Here is a 5,402-nt window from a genome sequence, read left to right on the forward strand (position 1 = left end):
CCCCCTTCCCGTTATCCGGCAGTGATACTACAAAAAGTAAAATCGTGTCTGGAGTCAGAGTCATTTAGCACAAGAGAGAAACGTGGAAAAGCACGAAGCTCAAACGACCTCCTAACGCGGTAACAGGAAATACCTTTCTTGCCCTGGCGCGTCAAAATCATACCCCCACCTGGTAACTTCTGACTTTATTTTTTTTAACATAGCTCCACCAAACGTATTGTCCCTATAAACCTCGACGAAGGAAAGAGCCTGGCTTAAAGTTAAAAATAAAATTTGCCAAAAACCCCTGAGTACACTGGAAGTCTATTTTTCTTTGAAACAGTCGCTAATACAAATATCCGATCCCACTTGAGATTATAGCGAAACGCGCAAAAGAGAAATGAGTTACCACGAAAATTGTCCAGCCGTTAACGGTAGCCGATATCGTACGGCAGCAGCTATTTGCCAAGTTAAAATTTTTCCTCGCATAACTTGCTGCTCCTGCTGGCTTCTTGGTCAAAGGAACACGCGAGGTTCTCAAAACGTTCTTCAGGCGCCTCCCGCCACCTCCTAACCATACAACTTCCACGGAGCATCCTGGTACCGCAGCGCTACGACCATGCAATGCGTGCTACACACGCTGCACGTAGCTTAGCCAATAAAGTGTATCGACCCGCAATTCTCAGTTAATTCCAACCCTCTCTGGGAATTCGCTCGTTGCCTTCACCGACCGTAGGCAAATTCTAATGCGGTGGCCTGTTGGGTCAAGAGACAACTAATTATTTTCGGAGGCGTATATCAAAGACGTTATACATACGTAGCATATAAATTAGCGGGTTGTGTGGGTACGTGTAATAATTTTTTGTCTCTCTCTCTAGGTAACCTAGGTAACCCCAGAGAAAATGTCTGCGCCCGACGGTACCTCGAATAAAGGTTAGGTGAAGTTTAGTCGACGAGAGAATTAAATCCTCGTGGATTGTGAAGGGGAGTCTTGACTGTAAAAAAAAAAAGAATTGTGATGCAAGGTTACTTTTTTCCTCACATTTCTGTTACATTAGACGTAGGTGGTAATGGATTTTTTTTTAAGTTAGAACCAAGAACTGTGAATAATAATACGGGCTATTGAGATACCTACGTGTTTCGGAGGGCGAATGATAAAGAGTCCACTTCGGGGAAAGATAGGTACTTTTGCAATACGATACGAAGACCCTGACGTCTACTGCGATTAATGTCCAGTAAATTGAGTTGAACCTTTCCCTGGGCAGCTTATCCCATTCTAGTTGGATTTCTATTTTGGTGAAGGTTCTCGAACGGCGTGGATATAGGCTGGTATAAGTGCTAGAACGTATATAGATATACAGCAGGTACTAGTTGATTCATCTAAATTCTAAACTGTCTTGTACCACGTCCAAGAGCTGGTATATAAAGCGTTGCGTGTAATGGATTCCAGGTAGCTGCTTAGATTGTCAAAGCTTGTTGGGCTGGAAAATCGTAGTAAGGTTGGTATCCGTGTTGTTGTCTTCGTTTGATGCGAGAGAAGCTTGTTACGGGAAAAAGGTATAAATTCCAAGTAGAAGGCTCCTATTAAACACCTTTGACCATCCGTCGGTACCGAATTGATGATCGCGTCTCGTTTGAAAAATGGCGGGACCTTTTGAAAAAGTGAATTAGGTTACCGATAGATAAAAGCTCGGGAGGAATAATATTCGGGGGGGTGGGAGGAGGGGGAGGAAGCTTTTATGTGGAACTCTAATTGCAAGGGGCTGCCGACCCAAGGGATAAGAGGAATGGGAAGAAACAGGAAAATCGTTATGGAAGAAAAATAAGGCGAGAAAAAGAATACAAGACTAAACGTTTCACTCGATAAGAAACAAACATGAAAGCTCCGACACGCTAAGTTAATCGTCTGCAATGACGTTTGAGATTACAGTTACGTTTTATTTTTATAGCTTACTACGTCGTGTACATAGATGTTGAATAAATGCGTTTTCGTTGCTTTTCGACTAAGCAGCTGCTTTTATTGTCAATTTAGAAAAAAGTTTCCGAAGCGAACGATATGTAAAAATGAAAAAAAAAAAATAGGAGACATAAGAGTTTATAGTTTCAGATAGCACAACAGAGCGAAGTGTTGGAAGCACTTTCTGTCGAGCAGAAGTACATGAGCGAGGGTGGAGATCTCGTTAGGGAAGACCGCCCTACTCGTTATCGTCACTGTGATAACTTATCCAACGGATTCCTACGTCCTCCTCGTCTTCCGTAAACGATAACGTCGAGTCTTACACAGGAATTTCTACGGCGATACTAGACGCTTCGGTAGTAATTCTGAGTTGGCCGATAATGACGTGACAGTATATACATACAGTGCAGGAACGGTTGATGATGCCAGGAAGATATCACGTGTTGCAATCTGTCGGGGAGAAGCGTGCGATTATCGAAGTTCTTTGAAGCCGAGCCAAGACCGTTTGGTAAAGTTCGAGATTCTCGATTGCGACTAGACAATTCTGTACACTTATCGACGATCCGTGCGCTCTATCGATACGAAGGTACGTGGTAGTTCGCCAAAGCGCCGCTAGGGTCTGACCAGAACGTCGAATGGAAAAACGCAGCCAAACACCGTACAGCTGACAGAGTTTCATAAATTAGGCAATCTAAAGTTGTGAAAAGTTGGCCGCACTGCGGTGGAACGCGAATGGGTTCTCCTTGAGTCCATTATTATGCTAGGCTTTTTATAAGGCTCGAAAATTAATGACGTCACAGGCAGTTGCCAGACGTACGTGGAATCTACGGCCGACAATGACTCCTAGTAGGCTGACGTGAGACGATCGAGTCTACTTTGAAGGTTAGATACTTATCCTTATTGACAATCTTATTAAACTGTGCTAATCTACTCTCATTTATCTCAATATATTCCGTCTTTTCTGATTTTGCTCTTCCTCTGTCGTATTTCTATCTCGCTTCTACTTGCACTGTTGACGAGGCATCGAGTGTTCTGAATGCGAAGGAACCGAATGCTGTACCAACTTTACCAGGGGATGACGCGATTGGATAAAGGTTAAAGGTTTCCAGGAACAAATAGGAGTTTAACGTGAGAAACGTAACAATGTCTAACCTATTGAAAAGTGATTTCCCGTTTGAAAGTGGCGGGCTGAGATTTCTCACGGGAACAAGGTGAACCTCGTGAACGTTGTTAAGCATGGAGGATATGTCGACGTGAGGGTACAAGAATAGAAAGCGGGAGTATGAAAATAAAATTTAACATGGCTACGTGATCGGACGGTAAGGACTTGTAATTTTAAAATGTCCCGTGTCTTTATAGTGAACTACCTCAGAGAGTAGTAAGCAGCCGTAAAACGTTCAGCCACTTTGAAATGACAAACGAGAAATTTCTCTCCGGGGATGCTCCGTCGGAATAATCTTTAAAATGATGGCAATGAACTTTACAACGATAGAATTATAAATGGAAAGATGCACGGTGCTCGTACGAAAATGGCGAAATCCTACACAGATAACAGGATACTCAGATAATTACATTATCAATAATAATTAAGGATTCAAACTGCGTAATCCAAACTCTTACATAAAACTTTGTCAATGATATTTTAATAGGAAGGATATTCTACTTGCTCACAAGTAGATAAACCTCGGATTCTGCGCGCTTACAACTTTTCTTACCACGCAGTTCTGCTTAGCTGAAGTTTAACTGGATTTTCATGAAACCGTTCGTCCATGAAACAAAGTAGATGGGCGAAAAGTTTGTCGCAAAAAATTCTTTTGAAGTTTGGCGTTCTTTGTACATTACGTATATACACAAATGGCTACAAGGGTGTATCGAAGATTAAAGGAAAAAAATGTCAAATAACTTGCAAATTTCGTTTTCCGAAATCTATAACGTCATTCTACCAGACTATATAAATTGAACCGAATATCCCCTCAAGATCCCCGAAACCACGAGGTCCATTAAGAACTCTATATGACTATGCTCCATTAACGTTTTTCTCGAAGCTACCACGCGAATGAAACTAACGTTGTCACCGTTTGAATAATACGTCACGTGATATCTAAATACGCGGAGACCCGATACGAGTGATAATAAATAATCGGATAAATTTTGTAGTTCTGCCAAGTTTCCGCTAACGATGAGCAAACACTCCGGAAGGAGAATTTATGTATCAGAAAGTGTCAGAGGAGCCATACTTATGACTATGCGTTACTAAAGTCACAGTTATTAGCACGTGACCTAATCAGCTACCTTAAAATTACAATAATTAACATGACAAGTTATATAATAAGTTTTATAATCCATAAAAACAAATTTCTTTTTTTAATTAAACAAAAAAGAAAAAATTTCTTCATTCCCTTACAGATCCACTTTCTTCAATTACGTCAATTAAAATCCTGGTTAACACAGATAAGGCTTTGTTTCCTGATACAATAACAAATAGAATTTTTAAAAATTTCATTTACTTAAAAATTACGTCAGGATGGTGTACAACTTTTTTACACAGCTTTATTACTTTATTACCCAGCAGCCGTGTTACGGCTGATAAGGGTAGATTTTATCCGCTGTCATTTATCACTGTAATAAGAAAAAAAAAGTGCACCTTTGTCAACGGGCACTGTTGACGCGGGGTCTGATGCCCCATATAGGGGCGAAGCTTGCGGGGGTGGAAGGGGCCGATTGCAAGATGCTCCTGACTAAGATGAATGATAAGATTCATTCCGAGGCACTTCCCGATGACAGGAATTCTATTATAATGTAAATTATCACGTATTTCAGGGGACGTTAATTCATTTCTGATGACTGCCCGACACGAAGGACTTTCAACCCCTTGTTGCCCGTCGGCAAAGCTCAGACCATTTTTACTTATCGTTACCCGTAAGCTTCTCATACATAAAGCAGACCACGCACCCTTCCAAAAACACGAGGGGCTAATCTAGACATCTCTCCACTATTAGACAAAATAAACTCAGCCCCAACCCCTATTACTTCCTAAAAGAATCCATCACCCCCTAGCCTCTCGATAAGTTAAATTAACCCACGCGAGAGTATTCTAAATCCTTAAAGAAAACCAAGCCCTTGTCTATAAGGGATGACGATATACAATTAATGCCTTTTTTTTTTCTATGAAGGTACGAAGATCAACCCCTCTTTTTAATGACGCCTATAACGAGAGTCAGTGGTATTTGAATTTTCAAAGCAGATGACGCTAATGAGCCCAAGGGTCCATTAGCCGCCCCTATATAGGGTAGCTTGTGAATCGTAACCCCAAACGACACCAACCATCCCTCAAGGTACCCAGGTATAAACCTACATACAGCAGGGGTGGCTATTCGGGATCGTGCTAATCGTCGGATATCGCAAAGACCTCGAGGAGGATCTCGGCTTACTGCGCTTTCACGTATAGAGGGGCTGGCTGGTGGGC

At 41.7% G+C, this 5,402-nt stretch overlaps 2 protein-coding genes across 4 annotated transcripts in view; one reads left to right on the forward strand and one right to left on the reverse strand.

The window, feature by feature from the left end:
• The window catches only part of LOC107272974 (acetylcholine receptor subunit alpha-like), a 43,310-nt gene that overhangs the window by 23,758 nt on the left and 14,150 nt on the right, over positions 1-5,402 (reverse strand). The gene's annotated exons all lie outside the window — the stretch shown is intronic.
• LOC107272977 (dynein regulatory complex protein 9) overlaps positions 2,623-5,402 on the forward strand; it is a 21,037-nt gene continuing 18,257 nt past the window's right edge. For both annotated transcript variants that reach the window (XM_015750716.2, XM_025090297.1), the window contains exon 1: positions 2,623-2,818. The gene's annotated coding sequence lies outside the window, so the exon portion shown is untranslated. The remainder of the gene's footprint in view (positions 2,819-5,402) is intronic.

The sequence above is a fragment of the Cephus cinctus genome, unplaced genomic scaffold, assembly GCF_000341935.2.
Source record: "Cephus cinctus unplaced genomic scaffold, Ccin1 Ccin1_scaffold1343, whole genome shotgun sequence".
Lineage (NCBI taxonomy): Eukaryota > Metazoa > Arthropoda > Insecta > Hymenoptera > Cephidae > Cephus > Cephus cinctus.